The 25352-nt window shown below is 40.4% G+C and overlaps 1 long non-coding RNA gene across 1 annotated transcript in view; it reads right to left on the bottom strand.

The window, feature by feature from the left end:
• The window catches only part of LOC146768152 (uncharacterized), a 66834-nt gene that overhangs the window by 7944 nt on the left and 33538 nt on the right, over positions 1 to 25352 (bottom strand). The window contains exon 3 of the long non-coding RNA XR_014951412.1: positions 1509 to 1574. This is a non-coding gene — a long non-coding RNA (uncharacterized LOC146768152). The remainder of the gene's footprint in view (positions 1 to 1508; positions 1575 to 25352) is intronic.

Raw genomic sequence — 25352 nt, 5'->3', positions numbered from 1 at the left:
AGAAAATTATAAGCTCTGGGCAAAATACCAACTCTCCATCAGTCCAGCTCTCCCAAATGGTTATTCTCTGCAGGGCAGAGACTTGATTTGTTTCTCATAGCGAAAAGTTCCTGCAAAATAGTTTCTGCTGTAATAGTCTGACCAGAATGATAACTGTGGACAACAGTGGTCAGAAACAATCGTGGTGTGAGTGGGCTCTTGCTGGGGCCAGCTCTGCTGCTGGCAAGCACTGGTTTCCCAGGTGGTGGTCTAGAGGCTTCAATTCACCTCACCTGGCATTCAAAGCACTGGAAATAGAGGTGTTTTAACTTCTCTTCATAGTATTCAGCCTGGTGCCTTTCTTTGTGTCATTATTCCACCACAACAGGAACATTTTCATTGTAAATAGCCCTATTTCTGAGAAAGAAAACTGGGGCCCTTTAGGAAGAAAATTGTTGTTTTACTAAAAACACATGTGAAATGTCATGATTTCTCATTTTTTTCACCACCAAATTACCATTTTGTGTGACACACAACAAAACCAGAACATATGTATGGGTGTGAAAATGGGTAATAACACTGCAGAAAAAATGTAGTGAATGTTCTCAGTGATTTTTCAAGACCCTGCTCTTTTTAACAGAGTAGCTCTAGTACACATTAAACTAATAAGCAATATGTATTTGATTTCCATAATGTCCTTGTTGACAGCAAAGGCAGCTAATTAGTGTAATTGATATTTGTATTTACTTGGCTGCTCTCTTGTGTAATTTTGGAGAACGGCTGCTCATGCTTGTTATCCAAGTGCTGGGTGTAGGGACCAACCATGACAGTGGCATTAGGTGTTTTGGGGCTGGGCATGGACCCCAGGAGGATTCAGTGATTCTGCAAAGCCTTGGTTTGTCACTGTCACCTTCATGACAAGCTGGGCTTCATGGACTCAAGCTCAAAATCTCCCATTGTCCACCCCAGCCACCATCTCCACATGGCCCTACTTCATTCCTGTAGCCACCGTCCAGGTGCTACAGCTAGGAAACTCATTTTTGAAGCCTGGAAATGGTCATTTCCAAGCAGATGCTTATTTTCAAACAGAAGCTTAATTTTTTCTTTTTTTTTACAGGTTCTGGCTACCAAATGTTATTTATAATAAGCTGCATGACTACAGAGGTGATACCAGCAAGGCAACAAATCACTGCATGACAGTACTAGTTACTGTAGCAAGAAAACAGCTTTTCTCTGTGACCGCATTTCTAATTGAGCTGTACGAAATAGCATTAGAGCAGTGGTGTATGAGAAGAATCATATTTGTATGAGGCTCATGGCTTGCTGTGGCTCATCCAGATACCACTTTACAACTTCAGTCATCAAATCAGCAGAACCACAACAGGCTCTGGTACAAGCCAAAGGGGAAAGTGCCATTGTAAAACTGAATACAGCTGCTTCCATAATAGGACTAATTGCATATTGCATTGCAGAGCTAAATTAGTAGTGAAAACAGTTATAAAACCAACAGACAGTGAAACATGACTCACCAAGCAATTGCTGCCAGTTCGGCGAATTCTCATTGGCCCCAGTTCAACAGCCCACACCTGCATTTTCTGAATAGTAAATATATAATAAGGCATAATTACTAGAAAAATACACAGCACTCCAAATGTGACAACATGCTACTTGTTTATTGGGATAGTGAATAGTATATAATAAGTTTGACCCAAAGTACTTCTGAGCCACCTGGGGTCACAACACCGAGAGGAGACAGACAGCACAGTCCTGAACTGTGTAATGCAGGAGGGGTTATCTGTAACGCTGCAGTGATACAAACCTCCCCGTGCTACTAAATCAAAGAGAGTAAATAGGAAGAAAACATAAACAATAATCACTGTTTAAAAACCCCAGATATTTATAGCCTGGCTTAAAAAATCAAGTTGCAATCACTTGGGATGTCTCAGCTGACTTTACTCACAGTAACAGCTCCCTCAATAAAAAACAGATGCAGAAAGTGAACTTCATCTGTTTCTTCTGCTTAAGGTCCCTTTCTCTCCTCTCTTTCCAGGGGGTTTTGGGACTGTGCTGCCCACAGCTCTGTGCGAGAGGTGGAAATCAGGTCCAGGGCTCAGGGAGTCAGGAGTGTGAGGTGGGTGAGGTGTGTGGGGCAAATTCTCTCCACTGCAGACCTTGGAGCTGGTGCTGACTGTCAAAGATAAACCCTGCTCAGGCTCAAGGATGGGCACTGCTCCAGGCTCAGCAGTGACTCCCAGTTTGAACAGTGAGTTTGAAGGACAATGAAATGTTTGGATCCTGCTTTCCCTCTCTCCCATGAAATGATTTCCTCACTGATTTCTGCAGAGTGTAAGTAGAAAATCTTTGGTTTTCCTCCATCTTTATCAGACAAAAGACATTGCAATGCTCCAACTGCTTCTTTCAAAGTCTGTTTTTACACCTGTCTCTGGACATAATGGGGGAACAGCTTTAGAACAGGTACATTAACATTTCTTGCCTCACCTCCAGGACAGCAGCTATTACTGAAAAAGAAATTCAGACATCTAAATTAATTTTGCATTTCCACTAGTGCTCCACTGGTGGAGTTCACAGAAATAATTTCTGTCCTACAGCTCAGCTTTCAGAGGTGCTGGAATCTCTGTGCTGAGCTGCTTCAGACTCAAGAGTAGTGTGACTGTGATCATTTGATGTGCCATTTGACGTGTCATTTGATGTCTCAAGTCACTTGATGAGCAGCTACGAGGACTAGCCTCATGTGGGGAGGAAAAATTTAATTTGGGTGCCTTGAAGAAACAGTTCTCCCTGCTTTCAGCAGTCTGATATGGCATCACTGCCTCAAACTAACCTGCATTATTCTGTTTTTCACTCCCATGAGCACTTGAAACTTTTCCATGAGCAGACAAAAATCTTCACTATTTCAAGGTTATTCCCGTTAGCAGAAAAGAAGAGAAGTTTTTCCTGTGCCTGCAGGACAGCGTGTGCTCCAGCTGAAATATTTGACTGTTGGCAGGAGCAGTAAGAGCAACCCCACATGGCTGGGCTCTGGGTCTCCAAACAAGGCACTCACTGTGCATCTCCTTCCTTCACCTTGTAATGCCTCTGACCACATTCCTTATGGAGAACAACAAAGGGTGTGGGAGGGGTGCCCCTGCAGCTGGACATGGTTGGTGCTGCTTCACAGGCTTGAGGACCATCTGGAATCAGGGAGTTTCATTGCTTGACAGGGAACAGGACATTTTGCAGTACACCACATTTCTGCCATGGCTTAAAAAAAAAAAAATTAATCTGTTTCAGTTGTGTACAAATCAAAAGCAGGTATAAAGTCAAAGGCTCTGAGTATTCCATAAGACAATGCTGACCCATACAAATGTACATCATTATATACCAGGGCTTCCCAAGCTTTTCTTCCCCTTCTATCCAGAAATTTTGTCTTGGCAGAGTTTTATAATTTCGAAAATCTGAAATTATCCATGTTTATCTGGAATTTCCAGGCATCTGGGAATATTATCAACCAGCAGCCACATTGAATCAGATTTACTGTGCAAGTACTGAACTGTATGCATACAGTTGGAAATGCCATACAGGGATGAGATAGATTATTCCTGCACGGAATAAAGCAGCTGATTAAAACAATGGGAGATCTATTACTGACACAACAGAGCCAGGATTTCACTCCACCTTTTGATATAACATTTTAGGAAACAGGATTTTTCCCAGGATAATTTAATTTGAAAGAATGCTGCCTACAGTAGCTTTTTACTTCTAGAAATAAAGGTTCAAATTTATGTTGTAGGACTATAGATCTTGCTATGGTCCCACCTTCCTAAACTGGCTTTTAATTTCCATAGACAAAATTTTCAGGGACAAAGTCCAGCCCTGGAGAGCTTAGATTAGAGCAAGAAGAGATTTTATAGTTCAAGACTGAAAGGCATCAGGGGAACCATATAGAGAACTACCTGCCTCAAGTTTTACGCTGGCAAGTAACAGAAACATCACACACAGGAACAAAAACTTTCTTAAATCTGAGTTAAAACTGTACTATCAGGAAGGAAAAAAGAAGAATGGAAACGAAGGGAAGGGAAAGAGTGCTTCAAGTTCATGCTTCAAGTTCTCCCTTGGTTTGAGACACTGAGAAATAGCTAAAGCATAAGTGTAGGTCAGCCAGGAGCCTAAATCCAACCAAGATGTTAAACCATTTGTGTACTGCAGGGGAGAAATTAGAATACGAAGCAGACACATTTATCTTATTGTGTACATTCAATCTGCACATCTTAAACTTGAAAAATTTCTCCTTCAATGTCAGTTTTCTTCCTGCTTTGTGTGCATACATCTGTGTGTGGGGCACTCACACAGATTTAAAGCCACTTTTCTCTGGCAAACTTTTAAGAGCTTAAGTGTAAAACATTATGCAAACAAGTATTTCTGTGAAGCTTTGGAAGATGTTCAGAAAGCCTTGTTATCGGCTTCTTGTTGGCAGGCGTGTTGGTATTGCTTAAAACCCAGTGCCAGCCAGCACTAACAAACAACCTTTTATTCCTCCACCACATCAGTTCCTCAGAACTGAACATTTCTACTCATATGGCAATATTTTAGCAAATTGTTGAGTTTTACTTCAGTGTAACTTCAGCAACCAAAGAGCTGCACTTTTTCAAATTTTCAGAGGAATGGAATAAATTTAGGTTAAGTAACGATGATTATTCTAGGCAAAGATTTCCTTCATTTAATCTTCCCATAACCAAAAAATGCAAGCAGCATTACCACTCATTAAAAAAAAAAAAAAAAAGCTAATGAATTTCCAAGGGAAATTAGAGAATCAGTCCTAAAGCATTTGGATTAGGGAATCTAATTCTGCAGCCTCTTTGCATATGAAGCAAGAAGCAGAGTGGATGAGAGCCACGTGCTATATAGTTCCTCAGCCTGGTAGATTTATTTTTCATTCCTCTTCTCTCTGGCCAGAACTTCTGTTTCATTCTCTGCACCCTTCTTGCTCCAGTAAAGTTGTTTTTCTCTAATTTCACTGGAATTGTTATAAATCCAGACCTGTATTTAAGCATTTGCAGAGGTCTGACTTTTATTCCTACATTTGACTTTGGGTGCCAGGACTTGTCCTCTCCTTCAGAAATTATCTGAGTGCTTCGTCACCAGCAGGTGAGTCCTGGGTGCACCTTGAATGAGGGTACAGTGTTTGCTTTGCTTATGAAAGAGACATTTGCATGCCTAGCACAGGGAACTCCATCTTTCAAAGATTTCCCCATCTCCTTTTAATTTGGAAGAATTGCCAAGAAAAGTCAGCAAACTGAGACCAGATGTATCTTCTCTGGCAATGCTGGGGGGCTGCCCAAGTTCTGAAACTGCCATGTATTTAATTGTCTTACAATGGGGCAGCACCCAGGAATGCAGGGCGTGGTGGTGGGATCCAGCACCACCCTGGCAGGAGCAGCAGAGCAGTGGCTCCTTCGGAAACTGTCTCAGGAGCTGTGGCACTAGGATGTCTACATTTTTTTACCTCTCCTCCTCACATTTGCATAGTTTAAAAGGTAAACCTTTTTTCTGTCTCCGACCTACAGTCCCTCAGACCTCAGATGCACAGTAGGAAACCCGTGAATGATGTTTTGCAACAACTGTATATCTGAAGGACACTCCTACCACCCCCAAGTCCCCTTTGTTTTCCTGTGGCACCTCTGTAGCAAGTCTATCCTGCCTGTACAACCTCCAAACTGATCAGTTGTCTTCAAACAATTCATAGTTTAATATTTTGGTACTGCTGCTGGACCAGCCATTCTCTTTTCAGTTACAAGTCAGTTTGACTCTAGAAAGGTTTCAGGTAGTGAGGACATGAGAGGAGGGATTTCTCCCATGCTGAAGAGACAACCATCCTTCTATAAAAGCTAGCTCAGGCTAGCTCAGATAATAGCATACCATGCAGAAAGAGAGGGATAGGGGAGGAGGAGGAGGTTCTTTTGGCCATGTTGCTGGACAAGGTCCCAGAGGTCTGGCTTTAGTTCATCACTAGACCCAGGGTGTTTAGGGTTTTACCCATTTTGTACTGACCCTTTCCACTGATTTGGCTATGACATAAATAGGTCTACCTCAGCTCCCATATTGCCAAGCAACACTGCTCCTCCACCTCCTGAGCCCTTGTACCACCTTGTCTATTCAAATCATAACAAGTTTGGGGAAAAAAATGTTTTGGGCAGAATCAGTGTGCCAAATTTTGTTTGTGAGATGGAATCTGCAGCTCTGTCTTTGACAGGTATTGTGTGATCCCTGCTCCTGCCATAATGTTGAAGTATGGTAAGGGTGACCAGGGACCTCAAGGATCATTATACCTGCCACCAAGGAAACTGCAAACTTCAGCCAGAAGATATTTGTAATATCATTTCAAAGTGATATTACAGATTCTCAGAAATTTGCTTCTCTTGAGAGACATTTGCCAGGCAGGAGAACATGCAACATCCTTCTAATAAACTGTTCCTGCAAATTACTTGCCCAGCTCCTACATGTGTGCCTGTGTGCACACATATTGGTTACTGTTCGAATGTCTTTTTTCAGGGTATCTTAGGCTGCATCTTGAATCCCTGAAATATGATGTTTAAACAGAAATTCTGGAAACCAGGATAAAACCAGAAGAGGATGCAAACACAATTAGAATGTATGGTGTGCCGTCTGCATCTTTAATAAATGTTTGTCTGCAATGAAATACAATTAACATGTAAGATAATGCAGTTTACCTCATTTAGCTCTTCACTGGTTTATAAACAAATTCTGCCAGTTAACTGTCCCTGTTAAGCAGATGCACTCACCATACATGAGCTAAAACACACCACAGATTGCAAACTGGAACAGGTGCAGGGATTATAATAGGATGATGAATTTGTCAATTTACCAGCTCTACATGTTGACAACAAAGAATGCATTTTATTTAAAACACTCGACATTGAAAAGCATTTTTTCCCCTTAGTCTAAGGAGTCCAAGGTGAAGGGAAAAACATTCAAGAAAACTTCATAATGCGTTCTGATTTCTAATGCTGGTACAGAAGGTATTTCAGATAAATTCTATGTACTCTGTACTAATTAAGAAGGCTAATTATGCCATCAATTTTGAAATGGAAGGATTACTGGAGAACAACATAAGGAGAGCTTCTGATTACTCTAAGGAGGTGCTGTGAGCAAGGAAGATGTGGCAGCGAGGAAGCTGTGTAGGGAGAGGTGCTGAGGGACAGGGCTGTGCATAGCACAGGACAACCTCCAGAGAGAACAGACTGCTTGTGGTACTATTTTATTCACATAACAGTTGATTTCAATGTTGGTTTTGTGTTTACCCAAATTACCATCCAGTCTGATTTCCAGGCACCCTGTGGCCAATGTTCATAGGAACCTCTCCAGTTCAGACACACACACCAACAAAGGTAGAAACTCTAAGTACTGATTTTCATTTTAGAACACCTAAATATCTGCAAATCTGGGGTCTTGTGCCCAATTCCCAACATACTGTCAATGATTCATGCTTAGTCTTGCTCAGAAGCACCCTGAAGGACAACCATCTATTGTCAAAAATGTCTTCTTGAACCCCATGTCTTTGCTTTGTGATGTTAGCTCATACTGGAGTATATTAATTGCTATTAATTGTTTCATCAGTCTCTATGATTTCACTTAGTTCTCCAAGAACAATTCAGTTCAGGTGAAGTTTTTCTTGTCTTTGCTTTCCAGCAGGGACTGGATCCTCACCCAGCATAAATGAAGAAGTTGAAGGAGCTAAGCCAACAAACATTGCTAGGGAACATCATGCCTACATTGCAAATAACAGCTGAAATGTTACTATTCTCAGCTACTTTTTCACATAAATTATGCTAGGTTTAAGTGCAGATAATGAAAGCCTGGAATCAGCCTTGGTATAAAAGGGTAAAACTCCTTTGACAGCAAGAACATTGCATTTGGTTACCCCACAGCTGAATTTAGCCCAGTCAGTTCAGCTTGGCATTATCAGTGGGAAGATGTGGCTGTGAGTTCATGAAATGTCACAGCCTTATAGCTATAAAGGTGACACTTTAAATTGTCTTAAGGAATAAGTGTGCATTTAATTTACATTTAGCAGGATGGTTACTGTATATCATTTAAATACTAAATCAGTCTGAGGTTTAGTATATGCACTAAGGTTAAAGAGTTCAGCAACTGGGGAGAATGGGCCAATTCACCTCTGATGAAAGGGTGTTGGCTCAGTGGAACCTTTTGGCTCTCTTTTTTTAATTTGTTTTGCTTTGTTTTTCAGACTCTTTCAGCACAGAACATTGAAGAAGCCTGAGACAAACTAAATGCTCCCTTGCTCATGTTTCCATCTACGTGGTAAACCTAAAGAAAGATTATTGTTCCCAAAGGCTGACTTTTCTACTGCTGACACAGTTGGTTGCCCAAAGAAATTGTGGCTAAATTCTTCAATCACGCTTCTGCTGCTGATGTACCTTTTAAAGCTGCCTATCTAAGTCCTGAAGGCACAGGATAAACAGCGAGAGACACAAAGGAGTTTGTGGGTTGTTTTTTTTTTTTTTTTTTTTTTTTTGGGGGGGGGGGGTGGAGGGGCAGCAGGAAAGCAAGATTTTTAATTTTGAGGTGAAATGTCAAAGTGTAAAAAGTGATCATTCCAGAACAAAGCAAACCCCAAAGCATTTCTCAGAAATGGAAATAGTTGATTGATATGCATGCTGTGGTATTTCAGTTTTTTAACTTAATAATGTATAATTAGATTTTATTTTAATATCATTGAACCTATTCTGTTACAACGCAAAATGAAAACTTATACGAAGTAATCTTTCTGGGAAATGGAAGTGCTCTGTTCTTAGAGGATAGAAAGATTTATTTTTCTCTTTTACATTTGAAAACATTCTCATCAAAGGTCAGAAATTCCTGCAAAATATTTCTGCCTTTGACAGTTTTAGTCAGGGAAACAGTTTGTGTAAAAGATTGCTGCTAGCTTTAGCAAGCAGAGCATTATCAGGAGTACACAGGCTAATTGCCTACATGCACACAGAGGAGGTTTGAGTGAAATTGTGCCTGCAGGTATCTTAACTTGTTGCTGGAATTTCTATTCTATGCAGAAATGCACTTCTTCCTTTTGCCTCTCTCTCTGCCAGATTTCAAATATTGCTGGATATTAAAGTAAAAATGATGAGGCAGTGAAAAACATCCTTTTCTCCTTTCAAAGGAAAGTGTCATGGCTCTGTATTTGAATTCTTTCTCATTAAGGAATTTAAGGCTGAGGATTGCTATTCCTGGACAAGGCAGCATCTGTTCTACCCCAATTGCATCATTTTAGCAAGAAATGAGAAATGTACCTTTACAGTTTTTGAAAGTGTGTACCAAAATATCAGGAACAAGAACGTGACAGTAAGATCTCCCATCTAAAGGAGAAAATGGAAAATTCTCAGTGCTAAACACGATGAAACAAGCTGCTTTAGCACTACTGGCTGTTTGTTTATGTTTTACATTGTTAGACAGAGGTCATACTTTCTTTGTGAATCTGAATTTTATTTTGACATCCACATTTACAGCTATATGTGAAAAAAAGTGTGTAATAGAGAACAAGTTCCAGCTCTTGGCATTGAAGTGAAAATTGTCATCAATTGAAAGTGTGTTAGAGGCAGTTTTTCTGATGAAACATTAGGTCTAGGATGTGTTTCATTAGTGCTTCTTTTTTATGCCTTTGAATTTACAGGAGGTAGTAATAATCCTGTCAGCCAATGATACAAATCTTGACTATTTTAAAGTTTAGGACTGAGCAAGACAATGGAGGGGCAGGCTCCACTAAAGCCACTGAGAAAACACATATAGTCACTTCACTGGAACCAAAGTTTCATCTGAAGTTTGGTTCTGACTGATCTGTAACACTAAATCTTTCGTGGCAGCTTGACAAGTAAGGCTGCATTTTTTCTGTTTATAGGATGGAGCCTAAAGTAAAAGCACTTAATGCACATAGCATTGGAAAATGATATATTAAACACAAAAGAATTGTTTAAAACTCTTTTGGCCTTGAACCATAATAGAAAGTTTGGGAAAACAATGCATTTACATAGAAGATAGCATTTTTTGTATTCTCTGGGGATTTGAGATCCAAGGGTCATGTTTGATTTGCCAGCTGAAGAAAAAAATCCTGTTGTTATTGGAAGTTACTTAAAGTCACTCCTGCTCTGTAGTGCCTGCAGTGCTCATGCTTTTACTTGATGGTATGTGGAAAGTCTTTTAAAGTGGCTTACCTTGACTAGATTGACTGAAGGTCATCAACCTTTGTGAACCCCTACACTGTTTGGCAGCTCACCCCACGCTCAGTGCTGGCTCTGTGACTCTCACTGTGCTCCCCAGGCAGTAATTGTTCATTAGGCAATACCTCACCACTGCAAGGCAGATAACTGGTACAGAAAGGCCTTGGCAGAGGGTTTAAGTGCCTTGTTTGCAGTGGCAAACAGGGGCAATGTCTGAGTTGGAGCCCAGAGCTCTCCCTTCTCACCCCTACCTTCAGTCCTTAGACTTTCCAAAGCCAAGAAAGAATACGGATAATGTTGTAAATTTCTTCCTTAACAATTTATTCTGAATTTTTGAGCTTGTGTATCTTGGTAAATAGCTGTCAAATTAAACAAAATAGGAGTGGAGGAGGAAGCATTAGATGTCAGAGCCCAACTTAGTCTGCTTCCATTTAGCCTAGTTCATGCACTGACATTTTCAGACAATGCATTCAATTTTTTTATTCTAGAAATGAAAAAGCATATTTTCCTCTTTTAGCCTGTGACCTCGTCTTTTGCTGATGACTTCAGTCATTGTTTGTAATAGTCAAACCCCTGGGGCAGAGAACAGAGTGATTCATTGGTACTTGGGGCACTTGGATTTATAGACCACTAAACAGACTGAAATTATTCTTACTTGACTCTTGCATGAGACAGTCTTCAAAACTAGAAATGTTGCCAAACCGAAGCCCTAGATCCAGATTCAGATTTCAGTGGGCAGTGCAACCTGTTTCCATAGCAAGATGAGATGTATAGCAAACTTTTGGAAAGATCTCTGTTATGATTAGCCAAATTTACGAGCATTCACTTATGAATGAACCCACCGCTATGTAAATACTAGACAGCTTTACTGACAATTAAGGCAAAGCATGGTGTAAATCTCAGCCAACATATATATTCTAGACAGATCATAAATTATTACTCAAAAAATGGTACTGGCTTAAGATGTTGGAGTGTCTCCTGCCAGCAGCAGCTGACCTCTGTAAATTGTCACCTCCCTGGTGGCAGCTTATCTGGGCACTCCCTCACTCACTCATCAGCAGCTTTGCTCACCTGGCTTCTGTATGCCTGGCACTAGAGCAGGATTAAACAAAAGGCAAGCTTTGGAAGCTCAGAGCAGTGGGTGGGCGACCATTTTACAATACTGCTGGGGTGCCAGGAGCACCATCCTGGAAAATGTGGCCAAGGAGCACTTTGAAGTGCCATCTTCTGGGTGATATCAACTAACTTGTTGATGACAGAAGGCTAAAGCCAGGATTATATACTCAGCTTCAACCAAATCTCAGCCAGCACTGGTTTTTATTGTGCAAACCAGGGCCTGACAGGTGAGGATTTGCAAATCCAGATCTCCTTTGATTTTTTTCTTTAATAAAGATAGGTCAAACATAGAACTCGTTGCTACCTCTGAGGAAAATTTTGAACTAAATTGGAATTAGCCTGACCTCCCTTCTGGATTCAGCTTTGCAAAACCAACCTCTGACAGACAAGCTCTTGTGAAACCCAAACATCTACAGTTTGGTCATTTCTGCTATGCATATTTCAATAGCTCTTTGCCAGCTACAGTGCTTATGATAATAAGAATAACAGAAACCAAAGTTAAACCACAAGTTAAGCTGCTTATTATATAATTTAATTAGATTCCACTGCACTTTCTCTTCCAATTCCCAGCTTACAAGGGTTGAATTGTTAGGTACATTTTTCACATTGGGATTCTGAAGAGTTTATTTTGACCTGGCAAATGATTTTAAGTCTGAGGAAAAGCAGGTCGAGCAGTGGTGAAATAAAATAGGAAGTATGCAGTTTCTTCTCACCAAGCCTGGTATCTGCGTGACTCCAGCACACAAAGAGCTGGTGTGAATTTCAGGTCCTGTGCCTGCCTTAAATCAAGGCATTTGCAGAAATTAGTCATGACACGGTTTACCCAGTGGTCTTTGCTAAAGGAGCATTTTGAGGGGGAGCATTTACATCAGATGCTCGTAACTTATTGGCTTCATGAGGTCACATGTACCATTGAGTTAGGAAGGAAGCAAAAAAAACATGTAGCTATTAGCAAGCCCCTCACCTTCTTCCCCCCTTCTCCCTTCCCCCCTCTCCTCTGCCTTCTTCCCTCTCTTTATGCTTCTCATGTGAGCAGTTTCCTTCGCAGTATCTGCCTAACCTGCACAGGCAGGACAAAACGGTCCCTCTTTCTTTCACAATGTAAGGTCCAGTGTTTCTTTCTGCATACATATATATTGATTTATGCCCTTTCAAGCCAATTGACTGATCGTCCCATAACACACCATTTAACTTCTGTGTCGCCAGGACATTTGTTGTCTCCTCTCCATTCTTCTTTCCCCCCACTTCGGCTTTAAAGGCCACATTTTCCAAAAGGGAGACAATCATGAGAAATAATGTTTTTTTGAAAAGGGACTGATTGTCACTGAAACTGATACGTCTGTGTGATAACAAAAACTGTCATTGCCTCACATGGAACATGTGCCCCAGGGACTGGGAAGAACAAAGAGATCCTTAGAGAGGAGCAGCGAGCCATGTGCGTCCTCTCATCTCTGTGGCACCAGGCAGAGCCCACAAGCCATTTTTCTCATACACCACTGGGACAGACAAATGAAGGAAGCATTTGAACCGTTTCCATTTAAGGAAGGAGTTAAATAGTTGAGTCATTCTTTTCAGCTATATTATTCCTTCTGCAGTTTGGAGCACCCAGTCGCTAGAGGAAGGACCAGGGAGCAGCCACCTCTTCTGAATGTTGGGGCTGATCTGCAGGTTCTCCATTTATTGACAAAAATATAATCTTGGTTTTTTTCTCCTGTTCTCTTCCTAAACACCAACTCTTCAATTCTCTGGAGGGAAGCAGGTCACCTTCTTCTCATGTTTGCTTTTTTAGCAGACTGAAGCCATAAAGAGAACTTTTGTTTTCTGAAGTATTTCCTAGAGAACAGATGAGAGCAATATTCTGAGTTTGTGGATGGCAAATGTCAAGTTTTCTGCCATCTGCTTAATCAACTGATCTACTGCTATCTGCCAGCTATTAGCTGTTAATTCACTTTACTGCATCAGCTGCACAGTGTCACCACTCACATCCTTTGTGTCACTTTTCTCTATTATCATGAGATGCAAAATGAGTAAGTCACAAAATGGTAACTGCAATCATATTTGAAAATGAGCCTAAACAAAATTAAATAACATTGCTGTGCTGATCAATGATCACTATTAAGTCTGTGCAATAAAAGGAAACACAGCTCCGCTCTAGTTGGAGAAAATAGGACCCTGTGGGCCACTCGGAGGTTAGTAACTTTCCCTCTGAGGGATTCTGTAGGCATTCATTCCATCAGCTGTGTTTTTCCTGCTTTACATGATAGTAAAAAACAGGACTTTTTTTACTGATGTATGATATGACTGAGCTCACAGACCAAGATGTGCCAGGTCTGTCTGCAGAAGCTTTGCATATCAAAGCTAGGGGACAGGGAGGAATGGCTGGCTTGCCTAGGCTGAGCTGGAGATTCAGTATTAAGGTGAAGTTAGGTAACTCTCAGGTTCCCATACCTCGGAAGTCATGGTGCCGAGGTTTTCTGCTTGCTTTAAACAAAAGTACCTGTTGCCATTTCTGCTGCTGGATAGTGTAACTGATGTTTTTGCCACTGCTGAGGGTACACCTGGCAAAAATAATAATCTTAGGAACTATTGAGGACAATTAAATTTTCTATATTTGTTTTCTTACAGCTGATTCTTATGAACTACAGGACACAAAATTAACTATCTATTTCAGTGACTATAAGTTGGATTCTCTAAGTTTTCAAAGTTCTTAAATACTATTCATGGACCATTACTTCAGTTGGCTACTAGTTTATGAGAAGGATCTGGAATCCCAATACGTCTGAGAATTGGAACTAAATTAGTATAATCAGGTGTGAAGCAGTAATTCAGTATAGACACATAAGGGAAAAGAATTCTTCAGCTTGTCTTATTTTCTCATATGGCAAAATCGCCAAGGGAATATTATGGTTTATTATAAGATTGTATATAAAATGAAACATAATCCTGCACTTCTTATTTTTTACATTACAAGCCCCAAAATTAAATTATGATAATGTTCAGCAGCATCAGTTCCTTACTGTTGTCAAAAGGCATAAAGCAGAAAGGTTTGTATTCTGCTGAGAACAATATAACAAATGATATCTACACAGGGGGTTAAACTCAGGGATATTAAACATGTGCACTAGGAGAAAAGGACAATGTAAAAGGTCTTTGCACCTATGTTTGTATAGAATGCTGGAAGGTGTTCATCTAAAGCAGTTACAGAAAATCTTTCTAACAGGCAACCCAAATCCACAATAAAAATGATTTAATAAAATCAAATAGAGTTTGTCCATCTAGCCCCATCCTGCTGCTTGGGGTGCCAGAAAAGCTCATGTGGCCACACTGGGGCTCTATTGGAGCTACCCAGAGCAGCTAGATGGGGACTCTTGTCTCTCTCTGCAATGCTGACAGACAAAAGACCATTATTCTGAAAATTTCTGTGTAGTAGACGGGCAAGCTGAATGGCCATCAAGAACAATTAAAACCACACGGCATATGATGCACTATTGATTTTATCTGTTTCTCCATTAAAATTGCTTCAGACCAAGTTTGTTTACAAATGGTTTTATCAGATTCAGGGAAGTTATTTATAAAGCAGAGCCAACAGAAGTGTTCTCTCCTCAAGGGCTCTCAGGGCAAGAGAAAGTTCCCACTCAAAAGACCCAAAGCCTTGGTGGGGTGCATACCTGACAGCTGGAAGCAGGCAGGGGAAAGCACAGGATGTTATGTGAATGAGAATCAGAGATATTTTACTTAAATCCAAATGGATGAATCATATACAGCATTAACAGTTGCCAACAGTGAATAATTTTGCAATACCATATATATAACATTTTTTCCAGGTTGTGGGTTTAAAAGCATTCTAAGTTGCTGCACACAGGTAAATAAGACAAACCAGGCTTTGTTTTGTCTCAATACTTACAGAAAAAAGGGAATCAATTCTACTGTTGCCTATGGCTGTAGCACCCATGTCTCTCTCTTAGCAGGACTTGCTGATTAATGAGTACACAAGCCCAGCTGGAAAGCAGGTGGCACTGCTGAAGCAACACCCAGCTCCCTCCATTAAGCCACTAGATGATGCCACCAGTGTCCCATCATAGTCTACTGGTCATGGATGCATGCCAGACAAAATGACAGTCCTTACCCTGAAAGGCTCATGACATCAGAATGTAGACGCATGTCACACAAAAAAATTACATTAAAAAGAGCCCGAACCCTCGACTGTTGGAGGTAGTGTCCTCTGCCAGGGCATGGTCCCATTCCCATCTGTGCCACTGAGATGTTTCCCTGAGAGTACAAGGTGAGATGGAGGAAGGTCTGGGCTCTATCCTCCTAACACACATTTATTTATAAATTTGCACCTATTAAAAAAAAAAACCTACAAACCATTCCAAAGTCGCTGGCTGGTAGTTGCTAATCACAAATTAACTGATTTTTCTCTTAGATGCACTTATGCTCATGTACCTCTCCTTCAAAATCCAGCAACAGATCTGGTGTTACCAATTATCCACTAGGTCTGGTGTTGTCAATTATCACACACACTTTGTCTTTAGTGTTATCTGCAGATAACACTATCATCCAGCCCTGATATATGGCTATCGTGGCCTGTCAGAAGGCCTCATGCTGAATCACTCACAGGAGAAGATGCCTATATTAGCCTTGCTATGTTATGGTTCTGTGCATGTACAAGAAACACCCCTCCAAAACAAGCAGCTCGTGTATCTTATAAAAATTACTTCTTAATCTTACATTACCCTTCTCTCTCATCCATTATTTGTGGGGAAGGTAGAGTTTCTCTTCATTCCTGTCTGTCTTCCATTAAACTAAAGAACTCTATAAATCAATAATAACCTTTTAGAGATGAACCTCTTTGTAATTATGTCTCCAAAGCCAGGTAATTGTTTGCATATTTTTATAGAGAAATAAAGAAACATGTGTTCAGTATGACCGAAGCAGAAAAAATAAAGAAGAAAAAATAATTGAAACCGGTTATCAAAATTAATCACATTCACACTTTTCATCAACATTTTATATTACTCTTAGGCAATTAAATTCTTTTGCACCAGAATCAAATCACTCAATCAAACAACAGTACACACACGGGAGAAGGGAAAGTACAGTCTCTCAATTGGGATCTGATTTGGGTTTTATTACAATGTGGTCTTTATTAAGGATAATAATCTACAACCTCTGAGTTAAGGGAATGGTTGATTTGAGTCAAATCAATCTTTGTGTATCTCTCTGATGCCTCACTGACATTTCCCAACAGGAAGGGGCTAAGAGTCCAAACGGGAGTGATCTCCGATTAAGAAACAACACAGACATCTTGAAGGCACTTGGTTTGTGGAATAAGATGACAGCAACCAGAGCACCCCGGGGCACTTTTCCAGGATGCCTTGTCCCTGTGTGCCAGCCATCTGGGTTCACTTAAAGTCCCCGGCTGCCTCCGCATGTGCGCGCACACATGCGTGTGCCAGGGGAAGGTGGGGAGCAGAGGTGCAGGGGGTGTTTCAGGTTGCAGGCTTCAGTGTGGGCTGTGCTGGGGGCTAACCCCTCCCGCCTGGACCTTCTCAAATCCACCAACATCATCTGCTGGTCCCTCCAGAGGAGTAATTTCAGCAGGACCAGCTGCAGGGGGTATGTTTAGCATATCTTTTATTCAAAGTGAAAGATGTTAAGCAGGAAATTTCAGGAGCCCTCTTGTTCAGAGAAAGAGAAAGGAGGATCAGGGGGAGAAAATAGAAACTGGAAAACATCCATGAAATTAGTCCCAAATCATTGCCTATACTGAGCATTTCCTGACAAGCTGTCTGTCATATACTTGCAGCAGGTTATGCAAAAGTCTCCTTTGCCAGTAGCATATCCACATGACTAACGCGAAAACTCAGCTACCAGTGTTTCAGAAACAGCATCCGCCAACGTGTTTTATTTGGAATTAATTTTAAAAATGAGCATAATAATTTTTGAAGGGAGAACTCACATAGGATATGGCCAGCAGACAGCCTCAAGCCATACATTTCCTCTCCTTATTACCCTGGATTTTAAAGCACAAGTGTATCAGCCTGAACAGGCATGCTGCCCCAGTCCCTCGCCTCTCAGGCAGTTCAGCAGGGGCAAATAAGCTTTGACATGGCTAGAGAACTCCCCAGGATCTGGAGAACAGGGAGGGATGGGAGGACTTGAACTCTGCAGCCCCACAAGGATCGGAAATAGGCAGAAATTCAGCAAGACAAAGTTAGTTCTGAAGATACAAAACTAGAAAATCCCAGGGAAAAAAAAATCCAAATGGATTCACAGTATGCTGGACTGAGTACCATGACACTAGGATGAAAGGAGGACCATGCAGATCACATATAGTGAACATATAGGATTTAATATATAAAAAATGATAATTTAATTTTTCTTTTTGCTTTTATGCATTAAGTTGTAATAGAAATAAAATAAATGATGCCATTTTGATAGCAAATTTTTAAATTTTAATTTTAAATGTTTAAATTTAAAATCCACAAATTACTTCTAGAATTTTCAAACTGGTTTCATTTAATTTAATGGTTTTGTCTTCGCCAATCACACTCTAAGGGCTGAATTTAAGAAATACCTTGCTGGTAAGATGTAAAGCTGTGACAGTAGCTATAGCTACAGAGTGTGTGGCACGAAGAAATGACCCATCTCCATGCAAGAGCAGTCCAACTTTATATATTCCAACAGAAAAAGCCTTTTAATATCCCAATAAATAAAGTACCCACAGATAAGGAACAGTGCTGCAGTTCTTCCCAGAAAAGGAGGGTGTTTCTTGGTCAAAATTTCATTGTCTCTGTGTTTGTGCTGATTACATCCCTAGGTACCAGATTTCCAGATTCAGGTGAGATCTGCAGCTGGTGGCAATGGTTTCACAGACGTCTTTTCCTGGCTGGGTCAGCAGCATTCCTCCTTGACATGTTCTGCAGGATAGGTGAACAAGAGAAAACATCCAGTTCCTGCCACCCTTTACCACTATGGTTGATGGGGAGATCCACTGATCTCACCACATCTGCAGAGGTGCAGAGAGGCCTCTCCTCCCATGTTTGGGCTCTCAGTAGCCATCCCCTAACAGCCCCAGCTCACCAAATTGCTCCTTGCTCATAAGCAGCTGTATTATGTACTGACTCCCAGCAAAATATGGTCAAAAAAATGGTGGTGCATAAATAAATATCCTCCTGGGACTTCACAGTAAAGTTATATTTGTATATTCAGATTTATATGTGTACATTTTCTGTCTGAGCCAACATGAAAAAATGAATGAGGGAGGATTTAGCCAGATGGGACTTTGCCATGCTTGCTGAGATGTGTCCAACTTTTTGAAGCAAGAAGGTAAAAGCATTGGGGAATTATCTACTGTTCTCATCTGTATCCTCTGATACCATGTAGATGAGGAGAAGGGCCAGCTACCTCAATATGAGCAAAATCCAGCAGGACAGCAGACTGAATTAATTCTGCTGAATTAATTCTGCATTCCTCAGTCTAACTTATTATTATTTTAATGTTAATGTATTGCATTTTTTATATGATATTTTTAGAAATCTTTAAGGAAGTAAAAGCCTGATTTTTTTGGTGGAGTAAAAAAGATAAGAAAATCAGTTCAGCTCCACAATAAGTGTGTGGAACTAATAGCCACACATTAGAAATAATAATTGTGACAAAGGCACAGAAACATACATAGGTCTTTGCAGTCCTGTTTCTCTGGAAGTATCAACTGGACCATATTGAATAGCCCATGAAAAATAAATATGCTTGGAATGAAGTGGTGTTAAAAGAAAAATTGCAAATTCAGTCCCTGAGTAGCCCCTCTAAAGCTGGTGGTGTTACCCCAGGGATGAATTTAGTCAGGGTATATGTCAGCTGGCCATAAGACATAATTTGAGCTTCTACCTTTGCCAAATGAGCGAATATACACACACCATTTATTGCCAGTTCTGTTGGTTTAAGAGGTGCTCTGTGTTTCAAAGCTAACATTTGTACCACTTGTTGCTGTGGTTGTCTCTTATTAACACAGCAAATAGCTAATGAAAATCTATGGCCTTGGAAAAAACCAGCTCATAAGTTAGGACTTTTAAATAAGTCTGCCTGACATGTACACACAGCATGGTACCCTGCTACTTTTTGTTTTATTCAGGCAGCCCATTTATAAGGACACAAAATCATGGGGTACAAAGGTTGCAAGGAAATTTTTTTCCTTGAGGAAACAAGCCTGGCTCAACTGCAAACAGCTCATGCTCTATTTAAAGTCAGGCAGTATTCATTTCTCATGCCAGAGAACCCGAATCATCCAGGGCATAACTCCACAAACTTCTACTAGAGAATAAACTTCTACTAACTTCAAACACCAATAATCTTCTACTAGAAAATAATTTAATCCAAAGTGCTTTAAAATCTTTATTTATACACGTTTCATTTTGGCTTTAAAGCCATTGGTTTCCACCACCTTCCCCCAGGCCCAGGTGCCCCTTGCTGGCTCCCTCAGCAGAGCACAGAGGGAGGTGGCTGAAAGCTATTTCCTTTTCCAGACCTTCTTCCTCAAGGCTCCTGTTCTGCAAAAAATGTGATACCAACCTGCCTATGATAACAATATGACCCATCCAGCAGTCACATGTGTTACCAGTTTTGAGCAGGCATTTTCTGAGATCACACTTCCTTCAAGGAAGCTAAGTTTCTTTTTAATTTCAAGGTGACAGGTCTTAGGTTCATTTAGCACAGTTTTCATTGCCCCATGTGAAAGGGTGCATTTCTGTAAAGCAAAAATAAACTATATAAAGTTCACCCTAGCAACATCTCCCTGCCCTGCACTAGGGACTAAATTTGCCTCTAATATTTAAACATCAAAAACAGGGATTTTCTGAAGAGCTCTTTATCTTCCTTTAATCTTGAATATAACATGTCCATCTCTTAGCAGGAAATTTGTCTTGTGAATGTCCACCCTAAAGAGGCCACTAACACATGACATGAAAGCACGGTACACTGAAAAGGGGATTGTACCAGACTTTCCCTAATGGGAGCTGTATGGGTTGGATTTGCAGAAGCTTCTCCCAGAATAATTGAAGCATTGAGCTGTTAGGATTTTTAAATAAGGTTTCTGGTCCTTTACAAAGCATGTGTGCTATATATCCTTAAACATGACATGTTTTCCTCAAGGAGTTCCTTGTCAAGAATCTTTGTATTTAATAGTGGGTGATGATGAGAATATGCCCTAAATGAAATGTAATTGAAAATAAGATTATGTAACTTTACTTCCTCCATAAGTAGACTTTTCCTTGACATATTGTAGTCAGGGTTTGCATTGAAGTCTTTAGGGTTAAGCAAACTGACAATACAAGATTTTTTCAAGAAATTATAAAAAACCACTAAGATCTGATTAACATCTGCTGGTCTTCTGCAGCAGGAGGAAGCAGAGCTGTGTTCCAGAGGAAAAAACTTAAAAGAACAAATTCCAGTGGGTGATGAATTTAAATAGAAAGAGTTTACAGTGAAAATCCTGATGTCACTCAAATAAATCAGACATCAAAAAAACAAGCTTTAATTTACTAATTACTTATTGGTTGTCAAATAAAATTTTAGTCACTCTTAGTACAGCTGCATATGCTCCTCTTGAAGAAAACCGACAGAGATTTTGTTTTAATAAAGACAGCTAAATTGAATAATTTTTTTACATCCAGGCTTGAAAATGAGGCAATATTTTGTTTGAAAGTTTCCATGGTCTTCCATTAGGCAAAACACAGTCTGGTTAACTGATTCTCAGTGAGACCTCATTTAGGGTTTGGATTACAATTACCCTTCAAACCAAAAAGTAAGAGTCAATTTACTATAAATAATGCAACGGTGCCTACACTTTATATGTCCATAGGTTGTCAAAACAATAATGGATTTGTTGCCTACAAAATACCAGCTTCCAAAACCACTATAGAATAAAAAAATGATGCACATCTCTTTTTCAATGGATTTGATTATTTTTAAACTTGGCCTGTGATTCCACAAATTATATTATTTCTGAAAAATCTGTCTGTGGGGAGGTCCCTTTTAAATTATTTTTTTAATTCTTAAAGACTTGTGATTTATGGCGCTGAGTGGTTATGTCAGCAAAAAAGTATTTTTTTCTCTTGCAAAGTGACAGAAGTTACTATCGGTGAGTAGTTTTACTCACCATGTTTATCAGGCTTACTGAGTTTAGTTGAATCAGTTGGGATTTTTCTCATTCAGCTGCTTTCTGAAAATGATGCTGATGTCTGCTCCATTTTCCCCATCTTTGCCAGGTAAATAGTACTTTTGTCCTTGAGGGCAGACCACGTGTGAATTAAATGATCAGTAAAAATAATTACAGTATCAACAGGAGCTAAGCTTCTGCCAATGCTGCTACTCCCATCTCAGTTTTCAGTTAAACACTTTATAAAGTGTCTGGGGACTAAATTTAGGCATCTGAGATTAGAAATGGAGATCAGAAATGTCTTTTTGCTGGGGGCAGTTCCCTTTAGCCATGTATTTAACATACATCCATGTGGAAGGAGACATCAGTTTGAGAAAAACTGCCCACTGTGCTGTAAAATCATGATAATGTACTTACAGGAATCACAGCAGTGGTTGAATGGCCAAGGAGAGGAAAGAAATAAAACAGCTATTGATATTTGAGCAAAACAAATAAACAGCACTAAAATAATGCTGCTACAGATTTCTGACTCATATCCTGTACCTAAGAAGCTGCAATATAGGGGTCAAGCCTATGCGCAGTGAGCTGGGCTCTGATCTGAACACAAGTGCACCAGGTTACATGGCCAAAAGGGGCAGCCTTGATAGTGAGGGTCACAGTCTTACTTCCCTCTCCATGGGGTAGCTAAATGTGGACAAAAATTCTTTCTCATAAAGTAGATTTGCACATCTGCGTGTCTGAGCACTGCAAAAGATGACTAGAATGACCTTTAGATTCAGGGAAGTCTTCTTATTAATACATTTTCATTTACTTAGGTAGGCTTGTTGACCAGAGTTTCACTGGGGTTTAGGACAGTCAAAAAAGCAGAATTTTCCTCATATGAGAATGAAAGAGGACCCCTATCAAATACTCCTCAGTAAACTGGTAATTTCACCAGTGTATGCCCTTTTTCTTACATTTTGTATGAGATATAATTCTCTTACTCTACCACAGGATCATTTAAGTTACCTAAAAATTTGAGTCTGAGGTTTAGTGATGAAGCAGGACACAGGGAGCAGCTGCGGGTCACCACCTGCAGTGCAGTGCAGCCATTCCAGCCATGGCTCCTCATTCCTGGCTAGTAGGATGCCAAGAACATCCCACTGAGACATTCCATGTGCAGAGCAGTCCCTTCACACTAATGTGGTAGTAAATACATGTGTGAATGGGGCTGCAAGTGCTGTGAGAGATTAAGAGGCTGGGGAGCTGGTACCTGTTACTGAGAAGCTGGGGTCTTCTGTGATCTCCTGACACCAGTTTTGACCCTTAATGTCCCAATTTGAGTAAACAAGACACCACTAGAGTGGCTCAGATAACTCCAGACAGCACAGGCTTGATCTGCAGAGGCACAGTTCAGCATGAAGGGCTGGGACAACCTCTATCCTCAGTCTCCACACCAGGACTATAACAAGTTTGGCTTCAGCCTGACAAGGGGGGCAAGGAGCAGCGTCAATGTGCCCAGGGCTTTTCTGGTTCTGGGGCTGACTGGCATGGGATGGCTTGTGTCCATGCCATTAAACTGTCAGTACCCCCTGGACAATTTAAAAGGCTGAATGATTGATTTCTAGTGCCTGGAAACATTCTTCAGGGCTATTTAATTTATTAGCATGGACAGAGTCAATGTGAACTAACAACGAGGCCCAGACAAGGAGCTGCAGTCCAGCTGTGTAGAAGCATCATCAGCTGTCCATAGCCAGGAGGCAAGGGTGGGGAGATCAGAAGTATTGCTCCAATTTACTACCACATTTCTGTTTTTCTGTGTTTGATGTCCCCTATACTGGGCAAATTTTTCTTTCTTATCCTTTGGGACTCGCTGGTTGTGAGTGGAGAAATATTGCCACCTGTGAGCACTCAGACATCTCTGTGTTCCTTCCATGGGATAGAGATTGAGTATATACTATCTAAGAAAATGCTTAGACATATATACACCTCCAGGCACTAGATTATTGCTGTATCGATTTTAGAACAAACACATGTGATATCAGAGACTTAGATTTTCAGTAACAGAGTAGGTTGAAAAATATGGAAAACCCACCAATCTCCAGCCATATATTAATTTTACTGCATGCAAATCTGATTATTGCATGTTTTAACTAATTAAAGGAAGAACTCACGATGATGCAGTGCAGTTTATCAACAATTTTTTTTTATCACAAAGCTATCAAAGCCTGATATAGTTCTTTCTCCACTCAGATATAATTTTCAGTAGTCTTCAGCAGGGACTTTTCAGTGAAAGTCTTTTCAGTAAAACTAACACCCAATTTTTTCTTTTATTTGGGCTAGTCTCTTCTTTGGAATCTTCTCATCATGCACATATGCCATTTTCTGGCTTGATTCTCCCTTGTAGTACTCAGCTGGAAGTTTTTCCATCTAAGCCTACAGGGCATGGTGAAGTGGGCCACAAAGCAGCCAGGGTTAGACAAAACACTGAAGCATTTGAAAAGAAACTGCAAAGAGCAAAAGAATACTACTGGCTGAAACTGGGGTGAAAGTTTTGTGATCTCTTTCCTTCTGGAGTATTTTTATCCAGTATTTGCTTTATTTTTTATGTTATCCCCTGCACTGCTTTATCCTTGCATCCCCAGGATCCCTTTACTTCTGTCAATGCTTCAATGTCGTTTCCTGCTCTGCCCAGTGTATTTGCTTTTCTATTTCTCCTGTGCTTACCAACCCTCATGTAGCCTTAAAGCTTTAGAGAAATTGATGCAAAATGCTTTTTTTTGCTGCATGTGGCTCATATTGTTTTTATGACTCCCTGATTTTCTACTTTTTATCTGTATTTGTATGTAAACATAATCTCAAATTCCCTTTATATAAAAGAGGGGCAGCTAGCACAAATGGCCAGCAGAGCTATTGAAAAGCCACCACAGGACATACATCTATATGAGACAATACCCTGCATTTCGATACTGGTAGTTGCAAGGTCATTAATGGCAGGAATAGGAGACAAACAGTGTTAATAACAGGCTAGTGAGGAACTGAAGGAGCTTCATGCTTCCTATGAAAGCTTTTAGGATTTTCTTCAAATCCTTTCCTGACAGGAAAGGAACGGGAGGACTGGGAGATTTCTTCCACCCTGGCTGTTTCTTTGGCACACCACAGCCAAAGCAGGATGCCCTGAGGATAAGTGTTTCCTACCTGGCTGATGAATATGTTATGCATTGACCATGGTGGCAGTGGAGCTACCTTTATCTGCCCTCTTCTACCTGCAGTCCCCTGAATTCATAGAGGATTTAGATTATATCTTTCAGGGTAATTGTTGAGATTTCCCCACTCAATGGGGAAAACTAAGAGGTTGTGAGAGATTAAGAGGTTGAGAAAGCAACCAAAAATGTTATAGTCTTTTTCTTTTGACACTTCCCTATTGAAGCTTTGTCCTCTGAAGACTCATCCACCTGGACAGACATGAGTGAGGTGGCCATTCCGATGTGACTGTGAACGAGAATTTGGCTCAATGGCATAATTAGTTTTAAAACTTGGGAATAGATTTTTCTCCAACAACAGTACAATTAAGAACAACGACTACTTGGGATCTGGCTTTCATTTCTGCTGTTTCAAAGTATAATTTAGGTTGGGTTAGACCTCTGCAAAGTTAAAAATGTGCAATTGAGATCAGCTGTTCACTGACCAGCTGATCAAGAACTGCTTGCTAAATTAGGGAAGAGGAATAATTAGCTTGTCAACATTTAAACCCCAGAAGTCTGTAGCAAAAGGTTACTTTGAAGGATTCCTATCACCATATTTATTGACCTTTAAACTCTTCATCTCTTCTGTCATTGATGTTTAATTGAGTCACTTAGGCTGTCAAGCTA

This window comes from Lonchura striata, chromosome 2, assembly GCF_050655825.1.
Source record: "Lonchura striata isolate lonStrDom1 chromosome 2, ASM5065582v1, whole genome shotgun sequence".
Lineage (NCBI taxonomy): Eukaryota > Metazoa > Chordata > Aves > Passeriformes > Estrildidae > Lonchura > Lonchura striata.
The sequence above is the reverse complement of the archived record's forward strand: the minus strand, read 5'-3'. Positions and strand labels throughout refer to the sequence as shown.